We start from the raw sequence: 16,835 nt of genomic DNA on the forward strand, positions 1-16,835 counted from the left end.
CTGTTTCTTAACTGTAGGACATTTTCAGTCTTCCAAACTGATATTATTATGCTATTCTTAGGAATTGAACAGACTTCCTAATTTTTAACATTTTCTTCAGGTCAGAAGTTCAGGACTGTGATTTGTAGGAATGTATTCCCTCTCTCCATTTTCATGGATTAGTAAATGATGTCTCAAATTGCTGAGAAGCAATGTGGTACAGTATTGTCACCTGTGGCACACAGTCATTTGCAAAGAATATGTCTTCCGTGTGCTGTTTGCAAAGGGAATGGGGAAAGAGTAAAACAACAGTGCCTATATTTCAACAGACTTCAGGGAACATCAAGCCAAACCTCACTGCAAATTGACAGCACCTCAATGAAGAAATCTAGGTTCATGTTACTGTCAATAGGTACTGTAGCATACTCGGTGTCAGCTTCTTCATGGAACAGAGGATTTTGCTTGCCTCTTTCTCCCCATCCTAGCATTTGTTATTTATTCCCTGCACCCTGACTGCTATGGACGTTTATCTGCATGATATGCTGTTTCTGTGGCATGTTAGGTTAAACCCAACCTGTTTTATTATAGCATAGTTGCTGTCAGCCTCCCAGCACAATAGGAGACTTTGCTCGTATGAGTTTTTATGTGCATGCATGCACAGACACGCATAAGCAAGTAATACAGCACAGGGTATGTATAGTGCACCTGTCAAATGTATAAACACAGAGTAGATACCGCTATCTGAAAGAGGTAGTGTCAATCAGATCTCTTAGAAGGGGGGGCATTGTAGTAGATAGCATATCTGCTGAAAGCAGGTAATTTTAATTATCTAAGATAGTTTGAAACTATGAATAATTTATTACCCATAGAAGCCTTTTTTAAGGCTTCTAATCCTGGTGAGCCTCTGATATTCAGATCACAGTCCCTGATGCTTCCCTATTTGAACTGTTACTCTGGAGGCACGGGATGGAAACTGTATGTTTCTCTGTAGCTAGTCAGCATAGATTGAGTTGTTTTGACAGCCCAGCATGAGACGGTAATAGTCCAGCTAAAGATCTGAAAAATACAACACGCAGTGGAAAATAAGGCATTTCCTTGGACAGTCATAACCATACTGAACAATACAACACACTCCAGCGCAAATAAGGGGGTTCGGAGGACGGCTTTTGCTGGTTGGGGCAACTTTTCTCACAATTATGAATACAGCAGTATTTTCCTATAGGTTGATAACAATTAAGAGGAAAAACACTATTAGACTACACTAGTTAGGAGTTCAGCCACACCATTGCTCTGTTTGAACTCTTTTGAAGCCTGCAGATTTGCTAGAATTTAGCGGCTAATTTTCTCCCCAAAAGTCCTATTTCTCTCTAGGCCACCCGTGCTGAGTGGGACAGGATCCCAGCGTTGGCATGGGGGCAGGCCAAAACCTTGAAAGCAGAGATACCCACTCTCCCATGCACTTAATCCACTTTCTTTCTTTTTTTTTTTTTCTCCTCTTTTTTTTTTTTTTTTTTAAACAGTTGCCTAAGCAGCAAAGAAAATGGGGAGAATAAATAAGAATGAGAAGCGGGTTCTTGGAGGAAGAGGTGGGAAGTGAAAGACAGGAAAGCATCTAAGAGGTGGGAATTGCACGTGGCGTGCGGAGCACGTGTTTGTTGTGAGGGCGGCAGGATGGATGGGGAAAGAGAGTAGCTGAGGGAGCAAAGAGACTGACTTTGTTGGGGTGGTTAAAAATAGGGCAGGCCTCCCTAGAGATGCTGAGATGTGTTTTATGCTCAAGTCTTAAGATCACAATGAAGGGCCAGGGGCTTCATTAAGCAAGGCACTAAAGCAAAAGCCTGACACTGGTGACATACCTAGGGATCTTAGTGAACCACCTCTGAAGGTGAACCACGGCTTAAGTTCATCTGTAAGCCGCTGCTGCGTTTTGAGAGGCTGATGCATACGACAGAGCAGAATTTTCTGCCTGTATGTGCCCTTTTGAGGTGATGAGTCTGGAGGCCTGGAAGAACGTGTTCAGACCTGGGGTTTGAGAGCTTAGAGGAAACCGGTGTGGCGTGGAAAGGGACTGAGGAAACCCTGAAGCCTTTAACAGACTCCTTTCACTGCCCCGAGCCCCCAGCCCAGCCACAGACTCAGGGAATGGGGAAGGTCTTACATCAAATGAGCAGTTCTTAGATCAAAAGCAAGCACAGGATAAAGCTAGCCCACAAAAGGCAGAGGATGATAATACATGGAGCATGGAGTTTAGGTGGAGAAGCTAAACGAAATCTGCCCTATGTAATGCAACAAAATCTGTTACTACTTTCCTTGTTAGAAATATTCTGCTCCTTGTTAACTGCATTACTTTATTATCTAATGCATATTGTAAAATGTGCAGGATCTGCCAAAGTAACTGAGGTAATTTTGCTGTAGGAAGTCTTAATTGCTGAATTGTTTGATTTTTGCATGCTGTATTTCTCTAAAGCAGTAATGCAGTGTTGCTGAATTGTACAGGCAACATGTATGTAAAAAAGACACACAAGCATGTGTGTATGTAAACACCCCTTCCTGCGCAACCCTGGTGAGGATTTTACTGAATTTCCAGTTTTTAATCTGACTTCAGCGTCAGCCTTGCCACCAAATTATTTTCAAATGAGTTGTAGAGAAAAGCCTCTTGAGGCAGTGAAACAGCAGGTGGCCTGCTTAGTTTGTTGTGGTGGCACCTTATGAATAACTCAATTGATCTCCATATGCTTCCATTCACTCTTGCTCACAGCAATACTACCTTAAACATTGAGCACTCCAGCATGTGATAGCAAAGGTTTTATTCACAGAAAAAATGACATACTGGAAGGAAAACGTGTTTCACTGCAGACATTGCTTTGTCATCCAAAGTCATCTTCCGTGCCAAAAGCTGATGCAAAGCTCAGGAACTGGAGAAGTGAAAAATGAAAACTGTATGACTTGTTTTGCAATGATGTATTAAAATAGGCTCTAAGATCACAGAAGAGGTGTCCGGTAGAAAAATTTAAAATTCACCTATACAGAATGCTTTGCTCCAGTTAGTGGTTTATGCAGTTTCTAAGGCTAATCTTTTAGCCATAGGAAATAAGCCTGGAAGTTTGTATGTGGCAGATGCCCGAGCGGTGCCCCTGTCCACCCACGTGCAGCGGACTGTCAGTTAGGTATTAGGAGACTAGGATCTTGTATTACCTGTGCACTGGAGTGTGATCGAGGTTTCAAAGCTAATGCTGATAGGAACAAACCTGTTCACATGTCACGGTGATACTAATGTGGTTCTGGTCTCAGTGTCTGATACCAGTGCAGCAGCAGCCTGTCCTCCTGAGTGATGCGCCTCCCTCTTAGCAGGGTGTGTTTCCTTCAGTGCAGTGCCACACTAGCGCACCTATACCTTCTCCAGTTCAGAGCTAATATGACCATAACTCATTTAAGTGAAACGTAGACCTGGTGTACTGAGGTGGCTGTCTGTCAAGGTGTTATGGTTTGAGAGACCCATAACAATTTGTTGTCATTTAGACAATCATTCTATCACCCGATGACCCCTCCCCACCTGGGAAAGGGAAATCGGGAAAAACAAGAAAACCCGAGAGCTGAAGTATAAACAGATTTAATAGAATAAGATTAGATAATTAACATTAACAGCACTAAAGAACTGATATTGATCCTGACACCAATACAGAATATGCAAAGATTATACTCAGCCAATTCTATCAGTAGGAAGCTGTGCACTCCCAGCAGTGGACAGCAAATGTCGGACACTGTGAGCGCTACGGCTTCAGGAGGAAGGGAAGGCCTCAGGGCTCCGGCACCAGGGCACGAAGTTCTCAGGATGGCAGCCATCAAGGGAGAGAGAGAACTTCGCAGCAAACTTTCTAATTTATAATGAGTGTGTCGTTGATGTTATGAAATAATCCTGTTGGCCAGCTTGGGTCAAGTGCCCGGGTCTCGCTCCTCCTCATCCCTGCACCTGGCGAGCTCAAAACCACTGAGACCTTGAGACCCACACACCATAGCTGGCTGTAAAGTAAATATTTTCACAAATTCGGACACTGGAGTCTTCTAAAAGTGCAGTTTTCCCAAGCATTAGAAGAGAAATTAGTCCTGTGTCTCTCAAACCAGGACACAAGGAAAAAGTAGAAATTGAAAGATTAAACAAAGCAAGCTGCACATCCTGCTCTGAGAGGCAAGCACCCAAGGACAGCATATAATGCTATATGTCTTACTAAGTTTTGGTTGCTACCTGCCTGTGGAACAGGATCATTAGAAAAACTTGATGATGTACACAAGGAGAGAGAGGGTTTTATATTTCCTAGGTTTGAGATAATTAGATACTTAGATGTTAAATTGTCTTGATCTCCCTAGGTTGTTAGATGAGAAAGAGACTTCCCCAAGAACTGAAGCTTAAGTTTCTGTCTGAAATAATTCTGCAGATGAGCCTTTCTCTTTCTCCGTTGTTAAAGTTGCCTGGATACTTTCCACTCTCATGGGGTGAGTCCTCCAGACCGTATCCAGCAGTGACTGCAAACAGCATAATAATCTGAAAAGTGGCAAGAGACTCTCAAGTGACGTATGTGGGAAGTACCTATACGTCAGGAGGTAATGACATAGCACAGTGGAATTAGGATCATTCTTTTTTTTAATTCATAGCACTGGGCATGTGTCATTCTCCCCAATCCTTGGGTGATAGTTCACACCCAAGAAAACAAAAAATGTGTGCAAACTGCTTTTGCACCAAGCACATAAACCTGAACAAAGCCACATGGTGCTGTAACTGAGATGCTTCTGGTGTCAGGGATGATTCTGGGCTGCCAGTGCAGGGTAGTGGAAGATGCCTGTTGGCTTCACAGAAAAGGACTCTGAGCCTTGGAAAAAGGCGATATTAAAGGTGCAACCCTGTTCCTGTTGTTTCCCCGTTGGCTTGTTTAGCCAAGGGTCTTGTCTAACATCTGATTTACATATAATCTTTTTCTTCTCACAAGCTTGACATTAACAATGTAGGATATAAGTATGCTGCACAATGGGTATAAAAATAAATCAGCCTCTGTCAAGTCCAGTAATCAAATTTCTTGAGTAACTCAGTTCAGATCACTGGACGTCTATACTTTTGTTTTCACGCTTGTTATTCAGAAACCCTCTTCAGTGCAACCTCCTTTAACGAATGTAGTCACAGGATTATTGCATTGCTGTCTTTCATATATTGCCCTGTTGACTCAAATTAATTCCACACACATTTAGAACACTGAATTAACTATGAAAATGTGGTTTTAAGATGAACAGTCATCACTAGATAATTTTAATGATCTGTTTATCGTTTAAAATAATCTGCTTAAGTTATTTTTGTATAGTGTCCTGGTTCCGGCAAGGATGGGGTTAATTTCCCCAGGGAGCCGGCAGGGGAGGCAGGTATTCCATGCCACGTGCCCCATGCCCCGCTATAAGAGGCGCTAGCCGGGGAGACGGAGTCAGTCGCCACTCGGGGGCGGGCTGCGCTGCGCTGCGCTGCGCTGCGCTGCGCTGCGCTGCGCTGCGCTGCGCTGCGCTGCGCTGCGCTGCGCTGCGCTGCGCTGCGCTGCGCTGCGCTGCGCTGCGCTGCGCTGCGCTGCTGTAATTGCGTTCTTATACTCCTTTATCGGTGTTATTGTTTTTCTTTCTTCTTCCCTTTGGGCTGTTCTGTTAAATTACGCTATTTCAACTCACGAGTTTTGCCTTTTTCTGCCGATTTTTCCCACGGCTGTGGGAGTCGAGCGAGCGGCTGCGTGGTTCTTTGTTGCTGGCTGAGGCCAAACCACGACATACAGCTATGAAGTGGCTGAGTGATGCGCTGAGTCAAGACTGGGCAGTTATTGCTGCGTATTACATCGCAGTCTGATTTGTTGATGGATATGAAAGATGACAGTTTTTAAAGGGAATGTGATATATATATTTAATGGGATTTATATATTTTAACTTTAGTACATACTTTGGTTTTGTGGCATTTTCTGTATTTATGACATGATTTTTTGTTTCATTTAAAATACTGATATTGGCCTGCAGCTCAGCTATGATTTGTGGCAGCAAAAATGCCTATTTTCAGAAGCAAATGTTCTCTACTACTAGTAGGATGTGCTAGAGACTATATAATAATAGTAGGATAAATTTTTTCAGGATGTATTTAACTGTTCAGTTGAGGTTCCTCAGTATGCGTGCTTTTTTTTAATACTGTGCTATATTTTTCTTATGTTATCCCCAAACCATTTCCAATCCAGTGTTCCTTAATGAATCTAGCCTTAGTATTATTGTACTGTGTTCTCTGGGGAGACGTCTTTCTAGTTTGAATACATACAAAATTACACTTAGAAAACTGCGCTAGGTACGGAAACACCTTTAAGAGATCTTGTCAGTTTTATATCTGTACCTGTCTATATCTATATCTTTACTAGAAAACAATTAATTCCTTCAATGTCCCTTATAGAATAAGTAGTATGAAAATACTAATAAGAACATTATTATAAACAATAACCAATGAAGGACAGAATATTAACAATAATAAGTCAATTAACTCCAAATAGTTCAGTGCTTGGCTTCTGGATTCAGAAAAGGTATATCAAGGACAATTGCTTTGTCCTGCTGTAGTTGTCTTTTACATTGCCAAGAGAGATGAGCAGCAGTAATTTCACTTCCACTCTTAATCTGGGTGGTGAGGCCCAGTTGTGAGGAGCACGTAACGTTGCTACTGCTTCCCTTCAGATTCTGCAATGAAATCCACTTTTATACTTGTCTGAGATGTCTTTGCAGCCCATCTAACAAATACCACTAGCAGTTGTGCTGAATTGCTATGATGGCTCAAAGCACATACTTTCCTGGCCTGTCTCAGCAGTTTGCTAGCTTATCCACTTTAGCTACGTAATTTATGTGTCACTTTTCAACATGATTCAGTTGACAAAATTTACTTGTGTCAATGCAGGGAGTTTGCATGTTTTTTTTTTTTTTTATTTTCCCTGTAGCCTGGATGAGTAAGTTATAGGACTACTTGTTAATGGTTTGTGTGCATGAATCACTAACTATGTCTGCATGTCAGAAAGGAGACACATGAATAAGAAGTCTGTATTATCTATGTCACCTTGATTCCCTAGTACACTTAGTCACAGCTTCAGTCAGTTATTGTAGTTAACAGTAACATGCAGGAGAAATATCACAAAATTTGAAAAAATCATTAACATTTTTATGAACAAAGAACTTCAGATTCTAGGTATTTTGACTTTTCTGTGAATTTGGGGCAGAGGAGGGGAAGAGGGGAATCTCAAAATCACCAGATTCTCTAATAGCTGTTAACACTTTATTTCACCAAAACTCAGATGTGTTGTGGACCTTCCCATAGGAATATGTTACTCTATATTATTGGAGGTGTTTCAAAGTCCCAATGAAACAGAAAACTACAGCGTTGTGCTCTTTGCAGACATCGCTATCTCTTGCTTGTCCCCACTGCCACACCCCTGCATCTTTTTCAAAGGTGGTAAGAGCAACAGCAGCCACTGATAGCCTGAGGTTATTTGCCCCCATATAACACCCATTTTGTCCTGGGCTTGAGTCAAATCCAAAGAAAAGCCTACTGTATTTTCTGTTCTTGCTTTAACCTCAGACTCAGTCAAGGTGGCTGTAAGTCCAGTATTAGTTCTCCTGTCATCTCGTCTGTCAGCTAAAAGACCCAGTTCTTGTAATTTCTGTGAGCTGGGACCACAGTTCAGAGGCTCATTGTCCCTCTCCCTCTCAGTGCCCAAATAATGAGCCGTGCACCTTTATGTTTGCATATAATTTTGCAGAGGTTGATTGTCTATGTGCACTTATTCTGGCAAGCAGCTTCCATTCTAACACACTATTTTATCTCTACATATAGCTTTGTCTTGGAAAATTAGACAGTGAAAGCACTGAAGCACAAGCTTAAATCTGTCTCTATGGAGGAAAGCACTCAGACTTGTGCTTAAATGTAAATATGTGCTTAGATCCTATCATTAAGTCAAAGAGACTCAAGTGCATGCTTCAAGTTAAGCATATGCTTACATCCTTTTTGAATAGTGATGCTTTCCTGAATTGGCACCTTAACTTGGCCAGAAAATTGCCACATTTCCTATGAAAGAAAGGAAATATTTCTGCAAAGTCTGAAGGCACGTTGTCAGACTTTTTGAGTTATAGGTCATTTAAAAATATGCTGATTTGAAATTTGAATTTCTGTCTTAGCTTTTCTTTTCATCTACCTAGCACAAAAATGATTTGTTAGCACTCAAGTTTTTGAGACTGGTCATTTACAAGGGTAGAGTTAATACCTTGAACTACTATAATGAATGATAAGTAAGTTTCTGGAAAAGCTCTAAAATCTGATTTTTGTGTTTGATACCAATTGCTGAATCTTAAAGATCACATATGAACTCAATGTGGAGGCCCAGTTTGTCTGACGCTTGCAGGAGGTACTCATGCATTTAACTGGTGTCACTCTTTGATGGAGGCATAGGATTTGACTAGACAGAGCTCTGAGCAGATCAGATATAACATATCCTCAGTTTCCAGTCAGTTATATCTCCTTCAAAATAAATTAATTATCTTTATTTGGAGGAAGTAGATGGTGATGAGGTTACAATAACATTAGTACAGATATCTGGGAACAGATCCAATTCATATGGCTCTATGCTGCTCATATGCATGTTGTTTAGTCACTCCTACCAACCTGTGACTGTGTCAAAGAGTGTTTTTTCTTTAGCACCGAGTTTGATGAGGATCAAAAAATGTGCTGTAGGTATGAATGAATATGTTGGCTTCTGCTAATGGTTAGTATTAGAATTACTAGAAGGATATTTTTATAGTTAAGAGCACAGAAAGCTTATTTTGGGTTGAGCAGGCTGGAGCAAGGTGAGCATGACACATACCTGAGAACTTGTTTTGCTTTGGAGACATCCCTGTGCGAGAAGATGTCAGTGATGTATGTAGCCTTCATCACTACATTTTCCCTAGTGAATTTAATGATTCTGGGAAAGTTCTAGACTAATGAGCCCAACCAGTACAGAAAGCTTTGCTTCCACATCAGGGAACTCTCCTAGCATCCAAAATCAGGTAGCTACATGTAAACTGCGCCTTTCTTATGAATGGTCTTTACCTGTGTTTAACTCCTGAACTGTAACTGGGCATTGTTTAGGAAAGTATTAGTTAGCATATACCAGATGTGTGCCAGGCACTGCTCTGCACAGACAATCATGTTTCAGTGACTAGGAATACTGCCTGAACATGTTTACTATCATGTTTGTAGCCAATAGGGCTAATTTTGTTGTTATAGCAGTGCGGGAGATTATCCCTGTACTTTCCCAGATTAAATTGAGCAGACATGAGATCCTTGAAATGAAAACATGGAGACAAAATTTCTTTTAAGTCCTATGGACTCTGTAAAGCTGAGGGCCCTTCTGTGGAAGAAGGGAAGTCATGGCAGCTGATAAAATATTTCTGTTCTAGAGTAACACTTGGTCCTGTTGCCGAAGGGAAAAAATGCAGGATCTTCTCTAGGTTGTTCAGGCATGGCAGGCTTCCTGCTGTCTAGCTCTTGGTTTGGTACAATAGCTGAATAGCAAGGGCAAAATGGAGAAGGTGATTTACATAGTCAGTGGGGCTTCTCTGTTTTCAAGGTTGCATAGTATCTTTCCTGGCTCTCTTTTCAGTCCTCTGATCTATGCTCAGACTGTAGTGACTGACTTTCAGCCCTCTCAAGTCCCAAATGACTGACCTTCAGAGACACTCTCCCATACTCCCTATTCTCTGCATTTTCCCTACAACTGGGGCTCCAAGAGGGCAGCAGGTTAATGTAGCTTCCATTTACATTGAAGGTATTCAGCACCGAGGAGTGCATCCCGGACGCACATCCTAGAGGAGCGCCAAAAGGACAGAAGTTTGCATCAGAGGTGGTGGAATAAGACTGTAATTCAATTGCTGAGTTTAGCTGAAGAGTTAGAAATTGCTCCTGAATTCTCTCAGTGAATCAGGAACACCGCGGCTTTGCTAATTCAGAGACTTTATATGAAATCAAGTTCATTAATGCATGAGAGGTGTTTAGACAACACTGCGGTGAGTGACAATGTGAAGTCAATGCCTCTGTCAATAGCAGCTTGTGAACTGTTTTACAGTCTATCCTATAGTGTTTTCTCTGTCTTAAATTGTGTCATTTTTTTTCTCTTAGAGAGATATCATCAGCAGGAGGCTTAGAAATGTCAACTGTAATTAAAAATGTAATTTTCAAAGGCATTTTGCAGTTTATTCACATGGTAAATGGTTTCCTACCCTCTGAACTTTCAGCCTGCTGAGCTGAGCTGGAGAGTTAGACATTTTCTTTAAATCCTTACATTCTCTCACAAGTGTAACAAGGCACTTGTCAGCTGAACAAGTTGGCAATGAAGAGTTCAGCTAATGGTGTAGAGCTTGAAAACATAAAAAAGGGGTTTGTTTGTTCACCAGAGTTTTCATCCCTGTCAAATTACTTACTGAAACTTCCATTCTGCTTTATTTTAATATGGTCCTTTGTTTCTTCTCTCGTTCCTTTTCTGATTCAGATATGACTTTCTTGTTTCTCTATCCAAATGAAAATATAATCCTATTAACCTCTAGTCCCATCTAAATCTATCTTTTGTCTGGTCTCTGATGCCCTAGGCCTGTTGGATAGCTGATTTTATTTTACATGGTTTCCTTTGCCTGGTATCTGAGCACCTAACAATCTAAAATATTTTTTCCTTATGACATCTCTGTGAGGAAAGGAAGTGCCATTATTAAATATTCATGAAACAAGAGAAGCTGATTCCATATCCCAGTGATTAGGGCAGTCACCAGGTTCCCGTAGCCTCAAGTCACTCGTCTATAGTTACTTATGCAAAGGAATTGAGCAGTTGGGGCAACTGCCCTACTCAAAGACAATAGCTTGTTTTGAGCTCTTCTGTGGGATGTGGAAGGTCTCAGTTCCAATTTCTGCCCCGTATTTGATTTTGAATCCTTAATTAGGACCTCTTATTCAGGGCTAACTGCATCCCTACCTATTTTCCCTGTACTCCCAGCTGTTTCCTTGTAGGATCAGTAAGACTCTGCTCCCTGTCGCTGGCCTATACTAGTTCCGCTGCCTGGATTGACAGATGACAAGTTTTAGAATATTCTCCAGACCATTGTGAGAAACCCTTTGTGAAGCTTTAGGCTGAGTCGGAATCCTGAGCTGCTTTGGAGTTGCTGGGTGGTGTCAGTGGTTAGGGGGATTTGGCCATGCAGACTGGCAGCAATGCAGAGGTTTATGAGATTAGGTGGGAGCTAAGCAATGGGTTTGAGACCTGCCAGAGATCTACATGATAGATGGAGGTGCCCACTACCTTGGAAGAGTAAAGTAAGTCTATCAGGCTAAATCTCTTGCCTATCCTGGGGATTTATCTCATGGATGGATTGTACAGAGAGAGGGAGCTTAAGGTTGGGGGAAAAGAGACATAAATGCCATGCATTGTAACTTGAAGTAGCTGTTAAAAACAGTGAATTTAGTGCATTAACTGAATTAACAAATTTTAAAAAAAGGGCAGTGGAGGGACAAAGTCTGTAATTAACAAGAGCTACTGGCTATTACCATTAAGATTATTCACTTATTGTTTCCCTTTTCCAGACTGTAATTTATCTTTGTCTTTTAGACTTGACATTCTAGAGCAAAGATTGTCTTCCTTGTTCTTAGAAAATCCACCACTGTAATGTAAATGAGTTTCTGTAAACCACAGACCATACACCTCTCCCCTGTCCTTAGCTTTTAAGGTGAACAACTAGCTAATACTCAATCCTCAGACGTATAGTTGAACATTCCCTTTTTTAGAATCATAGAATCGCTAAGGTTGGGAGGGACCTTTAAGATCACCAAGTCCAACCATTAACCTACCCTGACAAAACCACTTCTAAACCATGTCCCCAAGTAGCACATCTACCCTTTTTTTAAACACCTCCAGGGATGGTTAATCCACCACGTCCCTGGGCAGCCTATTCCAATGTTTAATAACCCTTTCAGTGAAAATTTTTTTCCTAATAACTAATCTAAACCTCGTCTGACATAACTTGATCCCATTTCCTCTTGTCCTATCACTTTTCACCAGGGAGAAGGGGTCAGCCCCCACCTCTCTACAACCTCCTTTCAGGTAGTTGTAGAGGGTGATAAGGTCTCCCCTCAGCCTCCTCTTCTCCAGGCTAAACAACCCCACTTCCCTCAATCGTTCCTCATAAGACCCCTCACCAGCTTTGTAGCCCTTCTCTGGACATGGTCCAACACCTCAATATCGTTCTTGTAGTGAGGGGCCCAAAACTGAATGCAGTACTAGAGGTGGGGCCTCGCCAGTGCCGAGTACAGGGGGATGATCACTTCCCTTGTCCTGCTGTCCACACTATTCTTGATACAGGACAGGATGCCATTGGCCTTCTTGGCCACCTGGGCACACTGCTGGTTCATATTTAGCTGGCCATCCACCAGTACCCCCAGGTCCTTTTCTGCTGGGCAGCTTTCAAGTCATTCCACCCTGATCCTGTAGTGCTGCATGGGGGTTGTTGTGATCCAAGTGCAGGACCCGGCACTTGGCCTTGTTGAACCTCATACCATTGGCCTCGGCCCATCGGTCCAGCCTGTCCAGATCCCTCTGCATAGCCAACCTACCCTCAAGCAGATCAACATGCCTGCCTAGCTTAGTGTCATCTGCGAACTTACTGAAGGTGCATTCGATCCCCTCATCTAGGTCATTGATAAAGATATTAAAGAGAACCAGCACCAAGCCCTGGGGGACACCACTTGTGACCGGACACCAACTGGATTTAACTCCATTCACCACCACTCGGCACGGGCACAGCCATCCAGCCAGTTTTTTACCTAGCGAAGAGTACACCTGTCCAGGCCATGAGCAGCCAGTTTCTCCAGGAGAATGCTGTGGGAATGGTGTCAAAAGCTTTGCTAAAATCCAGGTAGATAACATCCACAGTTTTTCCCTCATCCACTAAGCGGGTCACCTTATCATAGAAGGAGATCAGGTTTGTCAGGCATGACCTGCCTTTCACAAACCCATGCTGACTGGGCTTGATCACCCTGTTCTCCTGCATGTGCTGTGTAATGTCACTGAGAATGATCTGTTCCATGACCTTCCCAGGTACTGAGGTCATACTGACAGGCCTATAGTTCCCTGGATCTTCCTTCCAGCCCTTTTTGTGGATGCACAGGCTTTCCATGGGGTCACTGCCTCCTTCAGGCATCCCCTGCTCCAGCATGACGTCCTCCATGGGCTGCAGGTGTGTATCTGCTCCACCATTAACCTCCATGGGCTGCAGGGGGACAGCCTGCCTCACCATGGTCTTCACCACGGGCTGCAAGGAAATCTCTGCTCTGGTACCTAGAGCACCTTCTCCCCCTCCTTCTTCACTGACCTTGGTGTCTGGAGAGTTGTTGCTCTCAGATATTCTCACTCCCCTCTCTGGCTGCAGGCTGCTGTTGCGCAGCAACTTTTTTCCCCTTCTTAAATATGTTCTGACAAAGAGGCTACCACTGTTGCTGGTAGGCTTGGCCTTGGCCAGTGGCGGGTCCATCTTGGAGCTGGCTGGCATTGGCTCTATTGGACATGCAGGAAGCTTCTAGCAACTTCCCACAGAAGCCACCCTACAGCACCCTCCCACTACCAAAACATTGGAAGCAAACCCAATACCAGTTACTTGGGCTGCCCACACATACTGGAATGTGCACTGAAAGACAACACATCACTGAAGCCTAAAAGACATGTTCCTTCAGAAATTTAGTATCCTGAACTTTTCGTATATGTTTGCTCAATTGTCCTCTGGAAGGACGCAGCACTTGAGGTTCACATCAATCACAGACTTTGCAGAGTGATTCAGATTTGCTCTGTGGCTATCAATCACTGTGGAAGTACTGCTGGACAGCAGGGGTGCAACCAATCGGTCAATGAACAACCTCACTTCGTTAACATATTCTGTTAATCCACTAAGAGCAAATACCAGCTACCACCATATTATCTACTACCTCAGAAGGTCTGAAATGAGCAGGTCAGCTAATTTTACTTATTCTTTTTCTCTGCCAGACTTCCTTCTATCCTCCAGAGTAGTTCTGCACATGAATGCACTCTTGAGTATTGCACTTAGGAACAAACAATATATCAGCCTGATTTCATGACAGTGTATATTCTAGGTGTTCCACTTTCACTTGCAGTAACAATAAACTAGGTTAAAGAAAATGTATGCGGACCATTTTGCTTTGGAAAATGCATTTCCTTCAAATTAATGTATCTAATTATGTTTACTTTCCCAAATATTAGAGGGGGAAAAAAAAAAAAAGGTGAGCATCTTGATAATATTGCAGTGTTTTCTTTTAAGTATGACATTTTAATTTTCCATTTTGAAATGACTTCTGATTTTAAATGAGAATATAGAACTGGGAAAAAAAAATTCCTGGCAGAATTTTTTTTTGTGAGAGGCTTCGGCAATGTTCGGAGATTGTTTCTTTGTCAGGACGAATCTCACTTTTAAAATCTTGAAATCCTCCCCAAAATGAATTTGAATTCTCTGTGCAGTTCTTATTAGCAACAGATAATTGCCTAAAACCACAAAAAGTGCAAAAGGAATCACAGTATTTACTAATTGCATCTCAGACACTTCTCCCCCTTAAGCTGGCAATGGCAGAGCTCTGCTTCCCCTTCATATGTAATTTTTCTTCCTCCGCTGCCCAACTCCTTTACCTGCTACCTGTATTCATGCTTTACAAACTGTTCTTGTAAATTGCTGAGACTATGACAACAAAGCTGAAAAAAATGATGCAGTAAATATAAGAACTGGCTACGAAAAGGGAACATAAAGGAAAATGGTGCCATATATTTAACAATTGTCAATGCAGTTTTAAAGAGCACTGAGACTGACTAAGATTTTGCATTCTTTTTGCACTTTAGTGTTTTATTCTTTATTTACATCGATGTACCAGAGAGAAGAATCCATTCCAGTCTTTCTCCTAATCTATCTCATAGTAAAGGCTTCTGAGGGCTTCTTACCTCCTGCAATACCTTATATTTGATGTTTCAGAGATCGTGAAATTGTTAAAAATTCAGCCAAATCTGTTGATTCAATGACACCCTCTGGCAAGCTGACTAAAGCGCTATGGAAATATTTTAGTAATTTTAAGCAAACCAGCAGTTAATTTAATATGTAGAACCCTTTTAGTACTGTGTGATAACCCAGAGACTGGACCAGACGGTTTTCCCATAGAACCTGCTAATTTGAGGACTATTAGTTGAGTTTCTGTAACACCTCTTTGCAGGAGAAACAGTGCTCTGTCTCCCAGTAACCGTGACTCTAGGTATCCGTAGCTGTCCTCATTTGGACACACTAGCTAAGAGTTTGGAGGTTTCCCGTCAAGCACAGGAATCATTCGTGATGACTATGCTCACTAGCTGGGTTGAACTGCTTGATCTCTTTCATGATATTCAGTCTCAATGCATTTACTGCTCAGCAGGAGTCCTCTAATTCCGGTGTAGATAGACTGCAATAAACTTCCAGAGGAGAAAGTAATATACTGACTTTTAAAAACAGTATTGATGTTTAAAATCTCATAACTGCAAGGCATTTAGCAGTGTTTGAACAATGAGATTGCTTAATCGACTGATTGTACTGAAACGTGTATTTCTATAGATCTCTCATTCACATTTCAGCTTTAGCAACAGTAAAGTCCGTTGACTTTCACTCATGCAAAGCTCGTTTAAGAGTCTAATCTAATGACCACTGCATTCCACTAGGAAGTTTTTTTTGTCCAGATCTTCTTGGTTTTTCAGTAAATAAATACGAAAAAATCACACTCAAAAAAAATCTGTGCTAGTGGATGAAAGTCTGATTGGATTTAGAAAGTGTGCACACTAAATTTATCAAATCTTGTGTAAAGAGGCATTGCCTCTGTAGATATGAAAATTCTGGCTCAACATACAGCATATAAATGATAAAATCTGTCCTGTATTGTTTCACATTGTTGAGCTCTCTGAATGGTTCAAAATTTTCCTGAGAGGGTAAGAAAATGAAAATAAAACTAAATATAATTGCATAATTTCTGTTAGTTTTTCAACTCTGCAGTTGGAAAGACATTTATACCATGTTCCAAGTGATCTTTGTTCTGTAATGGGTGTCTTCATAGTCTATGCCGAATTTTTGTTTGGTTTTGTTTTTTTTTTTTTTTTAATGCGATCCTCTTGCCCAAACAGCTCTTGAGTCTCTGTTTAATTAAAAGAGAGACACCCTTAGGACATCATAGAAATTTGTCAGCAATGTATTGTCACTAAAATGCTTCATCGTTAATCATGCAGTCTTTGTGTTGGGTTCATTCGAATCTAAAAATAATGAGAAGAAAGGTGAGAGTTGTGCTTTTAGTGGCCCTACAGTGCTGTAGCAAATTGCAGTCTGGCATGTTTCGCCTCACAGGTCACATCCCTCCCTTAAAAATGTCCTCATCACTGCCATTTTGGGAAATCTTTGAACATCTCAGCACAGCGTGCCTGTCACTGCAGTACTTTGCTAGAAGCATTAATTCCCTGAAGAACAGTCAATGATAAAATTGAGCATTTGATGTGGGAAAGGATAAACGAGAGGGAAGGAGTTGAGGAAAGGAGAGAGACTGTTTTGCTCTGAGAAAATACAGAAATTATGCCTGGGTATTGGTTCATATCCTTTACATCTTGAGGATGTCATCCTACATCAACGCAAATGTTTGTTTACAGCGATTTTCAGTGAAGCACATCTGTCTTTAAACAGATTGCTGAGGCTGAGAAGTAGTTTGGAAACTGGAATAGGACCAATGCAATGAAAGGACT

This window comes from Vanellus vanellus (genome assembly GCF_965231255.1).
Source record: "Vanellus vanellus genome assembly, chromosome: 2".
Lineage (NCBI taxonomy): Eukaryota > Metazoa > Chordata > Aves > Charadriiformes > Charadriidae > Vanellus > Vanellus vanellus.